Genomic DNA, 12922 nt, shown 5'->3' on the forward strand with positions numbered 1-12922 from the left:
CTGTTTCCGAGCATCCCTAAACATAGCCCTAGCCGTCTTCGGAGACGACTGAAAAATCAGGCCCCAGGAAACGCGTTGCGAGACCCTTTCGCCCATCCAAAAGTGCCCCCAAAGGAAGGCTTTGGGTACAAGAGAACTCCCCAGGGGAGCCTTTACGCAGCCCCACATTTAACTGGACCCTCCGGGTTCGCTGTTTCCGAGCAACCCTAAACATAGCCCTATCCGGCATGGGAGTAGACTGAAAAATCAGGCCCCAGGAAATGCGTTCCGAGTCCTTTTCGCCAATCCAAAAGTGCCCCCAAAGGAAGGCTTTGGGTACAAGAGAACTCCCCAGGGGAGCCTTTACGCAGCCCCACATGGAACTGGACCCTCCGGGTTCGCTGTTTCCGAGCATCCCTAAACATAGCCCTAGGCGGCATGGGAGTAGACTGAAAAACCAGGCCTCAGGAAATGCGTTGCAAGCCCCTTTGGACCATCCAAAAGTGTCACCAAAGGAAGGCTTTGGGTACAAGAGAACTCCCCAGGGGAGCCTTTACGCAGCCCCACATGCAACTGGACCCTCCGGGTTCGCTGTTTCCGAGCATCCCTAAACATAGCCCCAGCCGTCTTCGGAGATGATTGAAAAATGTGGCCCCAGGAAATGCGTTGCGAGACCCTTTCGCCCATCCAAAAGTGCCCCCAAAGGAAGGCTTTGGGTACAAGTGAACTCCCCAGGGGAGCCTTTACGCAGCCCCACATGCAACTGGACCCTCCGGGTTCGCTGTTTCCGAGCATCCCTAAACATAGCCCTAGCCGGCATCGAAGACGACTGAAAAATCAGGCCCCAGGAAATGCGTTCCGAGTCCTTTACACCAATCCAAAAATGTCCCCAAAGGAAGGCTTTGGGTACATCTGAAGTTCCCAGGGGAGCCTTTACGCAGCCCCACATGCAACTGGACCCTCCGGGTTCGCTGTTTCCGAGCATCCCTAAACATAGCCCTAGCCGGCATGGGAGTAGACTGAAAAACCGGGCCTCAGGAAATGCGTTGCAAGCCCCTTTGGACCATCCAAAAGTGTCACCAAAGGAAGGCTTTGGGTACAAGAGAACTCCCCAGGGGAGCCTTTACGCAGCCCCACATGCAACTGGACCCTCCGGGTTCGCTGTTTCCGAGCATCCCGTAAACATTACCCTAGCCGGCATCGAAGACGACTGAAAAATCTGGCCCCAGAAAACGCGTTGCGAGACCCTTTCGCCCATCCAAAAGTGCCCCCAAAGGAAGGCTTTGGGTACAAGAGAACTCCCCAGGGGAGCCTTTACGCAGCCCCACATGCAACTGGACCCTCCGGGTTCGCTGTTTCCGAGCATCCCTAAACATAGCCCTAGCCGTCTTCGGAGAAGACTGAAAAACCAGGCCTCAGGAAATGCGTTGCAAGCCCCTTTGGACCATCCAAAAGTGTCACCAAAGAAGGCTTTGGGTACAAGAGAACTCCCCAGGGGAGCCTTTACGCAGCCCCACATGCAACTGGACCCTCCGGGTTCGCTGTTTCCGAGCATCCCTAAACATAGCGCTAGCCGTCATTTGAGACGACTGAAAAATCAGGCCCCAGAAAATGCGTTCCGAGCCCCTTTGGACCATCCAAAAGTGCCCCCAAAGGAAGGCTTTGGGTACAAGAGAACTCCCCAGGGGAGCCTTTATGCAGCCCCACATGCAACTGGACCCTCCGGGTTCGCTGTTTCCGAGCATCCCTAAACATAGCCCTAGCCGTCTTCGGAGACGACTGAAAAATCAGGCCCCAGGAAACGCGTTGCGAGACCCTTTCGCCCATCCAAAAGTGCCCCCAAAGGAAGGCTTTGGGTACAAGAGAACTCCCCAGGGGAGCCTTTACGCAGCCCCACATGCAACTGGACCCTCCGGGTTCGCTGTTTCCGAGCAACCCTAAACATAGCCCTAGCCGGCATGGGAGTAGACTGAAAAATCAGGCCCCAGGAAATGCGTTCCGAGTCCTTTTCGCCAATCCAAAAGTGCCCCCAAAGGAAGGCTTTGGGTACAAGAGAACTCCCCAGGGGAGCCTTTACGCAGCCCCACATGCAACTGGACCCTCCGGGTTCGCTGTTTCCGAGCATCCCTAAACATAGCCCTAGGCGGCATGGGAGTAGACTGAAAAACCAGGCCTCAGGAAATGCGTTGCAAGCCCCTTTGGACCATCCAAAAGTGTCACCAAAGGAAGGCTTTGGGTACAAGAGAACTCCCCAGGGGAGCCTTTACGCAGCCCCACATGCAACTGGACCCTCCGGGTTCGCTGTTTCCGAGCATCCCTAAACATAGCCCCAGCCGTCTTCGGAGATGATTGAAAAATGTGGCCCCAGGAAATGCGTTGCGAGCCCTTTTCGCCCATCCAAAAGTGCCCCCAAAGGAAGGCTTTGGGTACAAGAGAACTCCCCAGGGGAGCCTTTACGCAGCCCCACATGCAACTGGACCCTCCGGGTTTGCTGTTTCCGAGCATCCCTAAACATAGCGCTAGCCGTCATTTGAGACGACTGAAAAATCAGGCCCCAGGAAACGAGTTGCGAGACCCTTTCGCCCATCCAAAAGTGCCCCCAAAGGAAGGCTTTGGGTACATCTGAACTCCCCAGGGGAGCCTTTACGCAGCCCCACATGCAACTGGACCCTCCGGGTTCGCTGTTTCCGAGCATCCCTAAACATAGCCCTAGCCGGCATCGAAGACGACTGAAAAATCAGGCCCCAGGAAATGCGTTCCGAGTCCTTTACACCAATCCAAAAGTGCCCCCAAAGGAAGGCTTTGGGTACATCTGAAGTTCCCAGGGGAGCCTTTACGCAGCCCCACATGCAACTGGACCCTCCGGGTTCGCTGTTTCCGAGCATCCCTAAACATAGCCCTAGCTGGCATGGGAGTAGACTGAAAAATCAGGCCCCAGGAAACGCGTTGCTAGACGCTTTCGCCCATTCAAAAGTGCCCCCAAAGGAAGGCTTTGGGTACAAGTAAACTCCCCACGGGAGCTTTTACGCAGCCCCACATGCAACTGGACCCTCCGGGTTCGCTGTTTCCAAGCATCCCTAAACATATCGCTAGCCGTCATCGGAGACGAGTGAAAAATCAGGCCCCAGGAAACGCGTTCCGAGCCCTTTTCGCCAATTCAAAAGTGCCCCCAAAGGAAGGCTTGGGGTACATCTGAAGTTCCCAGGGGAGCCTTTAAGTAGCCGCATATGCAACTGGACCCTCTGAGTTCGCTGTTTCCGAGCATCCCTAAAAATAGCCCTAGCCCTCTTCGGAGACGACTGAAAAATCAGGCCCCAGGAAATGCGTTGCAAGCCCCTTTGGACCATCCAAAAGTGCCCCCAAAGGAAGGCTTTGGGTACAAGTGAACTCCCCAGGGGAGCCTTAACGCAGCCCCACATGCAACTGGACCCTCCGGGTTCGCTGTTTCCGAGCATCCCTAAACATAGCCCTAACCGTCTTCGGAGATGATTGAAAAATGTGGCCCCAGGAAATGCGTTTCGAGCCCTTTTCGCCCATCCAAAAGTGCCCCCAAAGGAAGGCTTTGGGTACAAGAGAACTCCCCAGGGGAGCCTTTATGCAGCCCCACATGCAACTGGACCCTCCGGGTTCGCTGTTTCCGAGCATCCCTAAACATAGCCCTAGCCGTCATTGGAGACGACTGAAAAATCAGGCCCCAGGAAACGCGTTGCGAGACCCTTTCGCCCATCCAAAAGTGCCCCCAAAGGAAAGCTTTGGGTACAAGAGAACTCCCCAGGGGAGCCTTTACGCAGCCCCACATGCAACTGGACCCTCCGGGTTCGCTGTTTCCGAGCAACCCTAAACATAGCCCTAGCTGGCATGGGAGTAGACTGAAAAACCGGGCCTCAGGAAATGCGTTGCAAGCCCCTTTGGACCATCCAAAAGTGCCCCAAAATGAAGTCTTTATGTACAAGTGAACTCCCCAGGGGAGCCTTTACGCAGCCCCACATGCAACTGGACCCTCCGGGTTCGCTGTTTCCGAGCATCCCTAAACATAGCCCTAACCGTCTTCGGAGACGAGTTAAAAATCAGGCCCCAGGAAATGCATTCCGAGCCCCTTTGGACCATCCAAAAGTGCGCCCAAAGGAAGGCTTTGGGTACATCTGAAGTTCCCAGGGGAGCCTTTACGCAGCCCCACATGCAACTGGACTCTCCGGGTTCGCTGTTTCCGAGCATCCCTAAACATAGCCCTAGCTGGCATCGAAGGCGATTGAAAAATCTGGATCCAGGAAATGCGTTGCGAGCCCTTTTCGCCCATCCAAAAGTGCCCCCAAAGGAAGGCTTTGGGTACAAGAGAACTCCCCAGGGGAGCCTTTACGCAGCCCCACATACAACTGGACCCTCCGGGTTCGCCGTTTCCGAGCATCCCTAAACATAGCCCTAGCCAGCATGGGAGTAGACTGAAAAACCGGGCCTCAGGAAATGCGTTGCAATCCCCTTTGGACCATCCAAAAGTGCCCCCAAAGGAAAGCTTTGGGTACAAGAGAACTCCCCAGGGGAGCCTTTACGCAGCCCCACATGCAACTGGACCCTCCGGGTTCGCTGTTTCCGAGCATCCCTAAACATAGCCCTAGCCGTCTTCGGAGACGACTGAAAAATCAGGCCCCAGGAAAAGCGTTGCGAGACCCTTTCACCCATCCAAAAGTGCCCCCAAAACAAGGCTTTGGGTACATCTGAAGTTCCCAGGGGAGCCTTTACGCAGCCCCACATGCAACTGGACCCTCCGGGTTCGCTGTTTCCTAGCATCCATATACATAGCCCTAGCCGTCTTCGGAGACGACTGAAAAATCAGGCCCCAGGAAAAGCGTTGCGAGACCCTTTCACCCATCCAAAAGTGCCCCCAAAACAAGGCTTTGGGTACATCTGAAGTTCCCAGGGGAGCCTTTACGCAGCCCCACATGCATCTGGACCCTCCGGGTTCGCTGTTTCCGAGCATCCCTAAACATAGCCCTAGCCGTCATCGGAGACGACTGAAAAATCAGGCCCCAGGAAACGCATTGCGAGACACTTTCGCCCATCCAAAAGTGTCACGAAAGGAAGGCTTTGGGTACATCTGAAGTTCCCCGGGGAGCCTTTACGCAGCCCCACATGCAACTGGACCCTCCGGGTTCGCTGTTTCCGAGCATCCCTAAACATAGCACTAGCCGTCTTCGGAGACGAGTGAAAAATCTGGCCCCAGGAAATGCGTTCCGAGCCCCTTTGGACCACCCAAAAGTGCCCCCAAAGGAAGGCTTTGGGTACAACTGAAGTTCCCAGGGGAGCCTTTACGCAGCCCCACATGCAACTGGACCCTCCGGGTTCGCTGTTTCCGAGCATCCCTAAACATAGCCCTAGCCGGCATCGAAGACGACTGAAAAATCAGGCCCCAGGAAACGCGTTGCGAGCCCTTTTCGCCAATTCAAAAGTGCCCCCAAAGGAAGGCTTGGGGTACATCTGAAGTTCCCAGGGGAGCCTTTAAGTAGCCGCATATGCAACTGGACCCTCTGGGTTCGCTGTTTCCGAGCATCCCTAAACATAGCCCTAGCCGTCTTCGGAGATGACTGAAAAATCAGGCCCCAGGAAATGCGTTCCGAGCCCCTTTGGACCATCCAAAAGTGCCCCCAAAGGAAGGCTTTGGGTACAAGTGAACTCCCCAGGGGAGCCTTAACGCAGCCCCACATGCAACTGGACCCTCCGGGTTCGCTGTTTCCGAGCATCCCTAAACATAGCCCTAGCCGGCATCGAAGACGACTGAAAAATCAGGCCCCAGGAAACGCGTTGCGAGCCCTTTTCGCCCATCCAAAAGTGCCCCCAAAGGAAGGCTTTGGGTACAAGAGAACTCCCCAGGGGAGCCTTTACGCAGCCCCACATGCAACTGGACCCTCCGGGTTCGCTGTTTCCGAGCATCCCTAAACATAGCCCTAACCGTCTTCGGAGATGATTGAAAAATGTGGCCCCAGGAAATGCGTTTCGAGCCCTTTTCGCCCATCCAAAAGTGCCCCCAAAGGAAGGCTTTGGGTACAAGAGAACACCCCAGGGGAGCCTTTATGCAGCCCCACATGCAACTGGACCCTCCGGGTTCGCTGTTTCCGAGCATCCCTAAACATAGCCCTAGCCGTCATTGGAGACGACTGAAAAATCAGGCCCCAGGAAACGCGTTGCGAGACCCTTTCGCCCATCCAAAAGTGCCCCCAAAGGAAGGCTTTGGGTACATCTGAAGTTCCCAGGGGAGCCTTTACGCAGCGCCACATGCAACTGGACCCTCCGGGTTCGCTGTTTCCGAGCAACCCTAAACATAGCCCTAGCTGGCATGGGAGTAGACTGAAAAACCGGGCCTCAGGAAATGCGTTGCAAGCCCCTTTGGACCATCCAAAAGTGCCCCAACATGAAGTCTTTATGTACAAGTGAACTCCCCAGGGGAGCCTTTACGCAGCCCCACATGCAACTGGACCCTCCGGGTTCGCTGTTTCCGAGCATCCCTAAACATAGCCCTAACCGTCTTCGGAGACGAGTTAAAAATCAGGCCCCAGGAAATGCATTCCGAGCCCCTTTGGACCATCCAAAAGTGCGCCCAAAGGAAGGCTTTGGGTACATCTGAAGTTCCCAGGGGAGCCTTTACGCAGCCCCACATGCAACTGGACTCTCCGAGTTCGCTGTTTCCGAGCATCCCTAAACATAGCCCTAGCTGGCATCGAAGGCGATTGAAAAATCTGGATCCAGGAAATGCGTTGCGAGCCCTTTTCGCCCATCCAAAAGTGCCCCCAAAGGAAGGCTTTGGGTACAAGAGAACTCCCCAGGGGAGCCTTTACGCAACCCCACATGCAACTGGACCCTCCGGGTTCGCCGTTTCCGAGCATTCCTAAACATAGCCCTAGCCAGCATGGGAGTAGACTGAAAAACCGGGCCTCAGGAAATGCGTTGCAAGCCCCTTTGGACCATCCAAAAGTGTCACCAAAGGAAGGCTTTGGGTACAAGAGAACTCCCCAGGGGAGCCTTTACGCAGCCCCACATGCAACTGGACCGTCCGGGTTCGCTGTTCCTGAGCAAACCTTAACGTATCCCTAGCCGTCATCGGAGACGAGTGAAAAATCAGGCCCCAGGAAATGCGTTCCGAGCCCTTTTCGCCCATCCAAAAGTGCCCCCAAAGGAAGGCTTTGGGTACAACTGAAGTTCCCAGGGGAGCCTTTACGCAGCCCCACATGCAACTGGACCCTCCGGGTTCGCTGTTTCCGAGCATCCCTAAACATAGCCCTAGCCGTCTTCGGAGACGACTGAAAAATCAGGCCCCAGGAAAAGCGTTGCGAGACCCTTTCACCCATCCAAAAGTGCCCCCAAAGGAAGGCTTTGGGTACATCTGAAGTTCCCAGGGGAGCCTTTACGCAGCCCCACATGCAACTGGACCCTCCGGGTTCGCTGTTTCCGAGCAACCCTAAACATAGCCCTAGCCGGCATCGAAGACGACTGAAAAATCAGGCCCCAGGAAATGCGTTCCGAGTCCTTTTCGCCCATCCAAAAGTGCCCCCAAAGGAAGGCTTTGGGTACAAGAGAACTCCCCAGGGGAGCCTTTACGCAGCCCCACATGCAACTGGACCCTCCGGGTTCGCTGTTTCCGAGCAACCCTAAACATAGGCCTAGGAGGCATGGGAGTAGACTGAAAAACCAGGCCTCAGGAAATGCGTTGCAAGCCCCTTTGGACCATCCAAAAGTGTCACCAAAGGAAGGCTTTGGGTACAAGAGAACTCCCCAGGGGAGCCTTTACGCAGCCCCACATGCAACTGGACCCTCCGGGTTCGCTGTTTCCGAGCATCCCTAAACATAGCCCCAGCCGTCTTCGGAGATGATTGAAAAATGTGGCCCCAGGAAATGCGTTGCGAGCCCTTTTCGCCCATCCAAAAGTGCCCCCAAAGGAAGGCTTTGGGTACAAGAGAACTCCCCAGGGGAGCCTTTACGCAGCCCCACATGCAACTGGACCCTCCGGGTTCGCTGTTTCCGAGCATCCCTAAACATAGCGCTAGCCGTCATTGGAGACGACTGAAAAATCAGGCCCCAGGAAACGAGTTGCGAGACCCTTTCGCCCATCCAAAAGTGCCCCCAAAGGAAGGCTTTGGGTACATCTGAACTCCCCAGGGGAGCCTTTACGCAGCCCCACATGCAACTGGACCCTCCGGGTTCGCTGTTCCTGAGCAAACCTAAACGTAGCCCTAGCCGTCATCGGAGACGAGTGAAAAATCAGGCCCCAGGAAATGCGTTCCGAGCCTCTTTGGACCATCCAAAAGTGCCCCCAAAGGAAGGCTTTGGGTACAAGTGAACTCCCCAGGGGAGCCTTAACGCAGCCCCACATGCAACTGGACCCTCCGGGTTCGCTGTTTCCGAGCATCCCTAAACATAGCCCTAGCCGGCATCGAAGACGACTGAAAAATCAGGCCCCAGGAAATGCGTTGCGAGCCCTTTTCGCCCATCCAAAAGTGCCCCCAAAGGAAGGCTTTGGGTACAAGAGCACTCCCCAGGGGAGCCTTTACGCAGCCCCACATGCAACTGGACCCTCCGGGTTCGCTGTTTCCGAGCAACCCTAAACATAGCCCTAGCCGGCATGGGAGTAGACTGAAAAACCGGGCCTCAGGAAATGCGTTGCAAGCCCATTTGGACCATCCAAAAGTGTCACCAAAGGAAGGCTTTGGGTACAAGAGAACTCCCCAGGGGAGCCTTTACGCAGCCCCACATGCAACTGGACCCTCCGGGTTCGCTGTTCTTGAGCAAACCTAAACGTATCCGTAGCCGTCATCGGAGACGAGTGAAAAATCAGGCCCCAGGAAATGCGTTCCGAGCCCCTTTGGACCATCCAAAAGTGCCCCCAAAGGAAGGCTTTGGGTACAAGTGAACTCCCCAGGGGAGCCTTTACGCAGCCCCACATGCACCTGGACCCTCCGGGTTCGCTGTTTCCGAGCATCCCTAAACATAGCCCTAGCCGGCATCGAAGACGACTGAAAAATCAGGCCCCAGGAAATGCGTTCCGAGTCCTTTACACCAATCCAAAAGTGCCCCCAAAGGAAGGCTTTGGGTACATCTGAAGTTCCCAGGGGAGCCTTTACGCAGCCCCACATGCAACTGGACCCTCCGGGTTCGCTGTTTCCGAGCATCCCTAAACATAGCCCTAGCCGGCATGGGAGTAGACTGAAAAACCGGGCCTCAGGAAATGCGTTGCAAGCCCCTTTGGACCATCCAAAAGTGTCACCAAAGGAAGGCTTTGGGTACAAGAGAACTCCCCAGGGGAGCCTTTACGCAGCCCCACATGCAACTGGACCCTCCGGGTTCGCTGTTCCTGAGCAATCCTAAACGTATCCCTAGCCGTCATCGGAAACGAGTGAAAAATCAGGCCCCAGGAAATGCATTCTGAGCCCCTTTCGCCCATCCAAAAGTGCCCCCAAAGGAAGGCTTTGGGTACAAGTGAACTCCCCAGGGGAGTCTTTACGCAGCCCCACATGCAACTAGACCGTCCGGGTTCGCTGTTTCCGAGCAACCCTAAACATATCCCTAGCCATCTTCGAAGACGACTGAAAAATCAGGCCCCATGAAACGCGTTCCGAGCCCTTTTCGCCAATTCAAAAGTGCCCCCAAAGGAAGGCTTGGGGTACATCTGAAGTTCCCAGGGGAGCCTTTAAGTAGCCGCATATGCAACTGGACCCTCTGGGTTCGCTGTTTCCGAGCATCCCTAAAAATAGCCCTAGCCGTCTTCGGAGACGACTGAAAAATCAGGCCCCAGGAAATGCGTTCCGAGCCCCTTTGGACCATCCAAAAGTGCCCCCAAAGGAAGGCTTTGGGTACAAGTGAACTCCCCAGGGGAGCCTTAACACAGCCCCACATGCAACTGGACCCTCCGGGTTCGCTGTTTCCGAGCATCCCTAAACATAGCCCTAGCCGGCATCGAAGACGACTGAAAAATCAGGCCCCAGGAAACGCGTTGCGAGCCCTTTTCGCCCATCCAAAAGTGCCCCCAAAGGAAGGCTTTGGGTACAAGAGAACTCCCCAGGGGAGCCTTTACGCAGCCCCACATGCAACTGGACCCTCCGGGTTTGCTGTTTCCGAGCATCCCTAAACATAACCCTAACCGTCTTCGGAGATGATTGAAAAATGTGGCCCCAGGAAATGCGTTTCGAGCCCTTTTCGCCCATCCAAAAGTGCCCCCAAAGGAAGGCTTTGGGTACAAGAGAACTCCCCAGGGGAGCCTTTATGCAGCCCCACATGCAACTGGACCCTCCGGGTTCGCTGTTTCCGAGCATCCCTAAACATAGCCCTAGCCGTCATTGGAGACGACTGAAAAATCAGGCCCCAGGAAACGCGTTGCGAGACCCTTTCGCCCATCCAAAAGTGCCCCCAAAGGAAAGCTTTGGGTACAAGAGAACTCCCCAGGGGAGCCTTTACGCAGCCCCACATGCAACTGGACCCTCCGGGTTCGCTGTTTCCGAGCAACCCTAAACATAGCCCTAGCTGGCATGGGAGTAGACTGAAAAACCGGGCCTCAGGAAATGCGTTGCAAGCCCCTTTGGACCATCCAAAAGTGCCCCAAAATGAAGTCTTTATGTACAAGTGAACTCCCCAGGGGAGCCTTTACGCAGCCCCACATGCAACTGGACCCTCCGGGTTCGCTGTTTCCGAGCATCCCTAAACATAGCCCTAACCGTCTTCGGAGACGAGTTAAAAATCAGGCCCCAGGAAATGCATTCCGAGCCCCTTTGGACCATCCAAAAGTGCGCCCAAAGGAAGGCTTTGGGTACATCTGAAGTTCCCAGGGGAGCCTTTACGCAGCCCCACATGCAACTGGACTCTCCGGGTTCGCTGTTTCCGAGCATCCCTAAACATAGCCCTAGCTGGCATCGAAGGCGATTGAAAAATCTGGATCCAGGAAATGCGTTGCGAGCCCTTTTCGCCCATCCAAAAGTGCCCCCAAAGGAAGGCTTTGGGTACAAGAGAACTCCCCAGGGGAGCCTTTACGCAGCCCCACATGCAACTGGACCCTCCGGGTTCGCCGTTTCCGAGCATCCCTAAACATAGCCCTAGCCAGCATGGGAGTAGACTGAAAAACCGGGCCTCAGGAAATGCGTTGCAAGCCCCTTTGAACCATCCAAAAGTGTCACCAAAGGAAGGCTTTGGGTACAAGAGAACTCCCCAGGGGAGTCTTTACGCAGCCCCACATGCAACTGGACCGTCCGGGTTCGCTGTTCCTGAGCAAACCTTAACGTATCCCTAGCCGTCATCGGAGACGAGTGAAAAATCAGGCCCCAGGAAATGCGTTCCGAGCCCCTTTGGACCATCCAAAAGTGCCCCCAAAGGAAGGCTTTGGGTACAAGAGAACTCCCCAGGGGAGCCTTTACGCAGCCCCACATGCAACTGGACCCTCCGGGTTCGCTGTTTCCGAGCATCCCTAAACATAGCCCTAGCCGGCATCGAAGACGACTGAAAAATCAGGCCCCAGGAAACGCGTTGCGAGCCCTTTTCGCCCATCCAAAAGTGCCCCCAAAGGAAGGCTTTGGGTACAAGAGAACTCCCCAGGGGAGCCTTTACGCAGCCCCACATGCAACTGGACCCTCCGGGTTTGCTGTTTCCGAGCATCCCTAAACATAACCCTAACCGTCTTCGGAGATGATTGAAAAATGTGGCCCCAGGAAATGCGTTTCGAGCCCTTTTCGCCCATCCAAAAGTGCCCCCAAAGGAAGGCTTTGGGTACAAGAGAACTCCCCAGGGGAGCCTTTATGCAGCCCCACATGCAACTGGACCCTCCGGGTTCGCTGTTTCCGAGCATCCCTAAACATAGCCCTAGCCGTCATTGGAGACGACTGAAAAATCAGGCCCCAGGAAACGCGTTGCGAGACCCTTTCGCCCATCCAAAAGTGCCCCCAAAGGAAAGCTTTGGGTACAAGAGAACTCCCCAGGGGAGCCTTTACGCAGCCCCACATGCAACTGGACCCTCCGGGTTCGCTGTTTCCGAGCAACCCTAAACATAGCCCTAGCTGGCATGGGAGTAGACTGAAAAACCGGGCCTCAGGAAATGCGTTGCAAGCCCCTTTGGACCATCCAAAAGTGCCCCAAAATGAAGTCTTTATGTACAAGTGAACTCCCCAGGGGAGCCTTTACGCAGCCCCACATGCAACTGGACCCTCCGGGTTCGCTGTTTCCGAGCATCCCTAAACATAGCCCTAACCGTCTTCGGAGACGAGTTAAAAATCAGGCCCCAGGAAATGCATTCCGAGCCCCTTTGGACCATCCAAAAGTGCGCCCAAAGGAAGGCTTTGGGTACATCTGAAGTTCCCAGGGGAGCCTTTACGCAGCCCCACATGCAACTGGACTCTCCGGGTTCGCTGTTTCCGAGCATCCCTAAACATAGCCCTAGCTGGCATCGAAGGCGATTGAAAAATCTGGATCCAGGAAATGCGTTGCGAGCCCTTTTCGCCCATCCAAAAGTGCCCCCAAAGGAAGGCTTTGGGTACAAGAGAACTCCCCAGGGGAGCCTTTACGCAGCCCCACATGCAACTGGACCCTCCGGGTTCGCCGTTTCCGAGCATCCCTAAACATAGCCCTAGCCAGCATGGGAGTAGACTGAAAAACCGGGCCTCAGGAAATGCGTTGCAAGCCCCTTTGAACCATCCAAAAGTGTCACCAAAGGAAGGCTTTGGGTACAAGAGAACTCCCCAGGGGAGCCTTTACGCAGCCCCACATGCAACTGGACCGTCCGGGTTCGCTGTTCCTGAGCAAACCTTAACGTATCCCTAGCCGTCATCGGAGACGAGTGAAAAATCAGGCCCCAGGAAATGCGTTCCGAGCCCCTTTGGACCATCCAAAAGTGCCCCCAAAGGAAGGCTTTGGGTACAAGAGAACTCCCCAGGGGAGCCTTTACGCAGCCCCACATGCAACTGGACCCTCCGGGTTCGCT

The sequence above is a fragment of the Anas platyrhynchos genome, chromosome 3 (assembly GCF_047663525.1).
Source record: "Anas platyrhynchos isolate ZD024472 breed Pekin duck chromosome 3, IASCAAS_PekinDuck_T2T, whole genome shotgun sequence".
NCBI classification, from domain to species: Eukaryota; Metazoa; Chordata; class Aves; order Anseriformes; family Anatidae; genus Anas; species Anas platyrhynchos.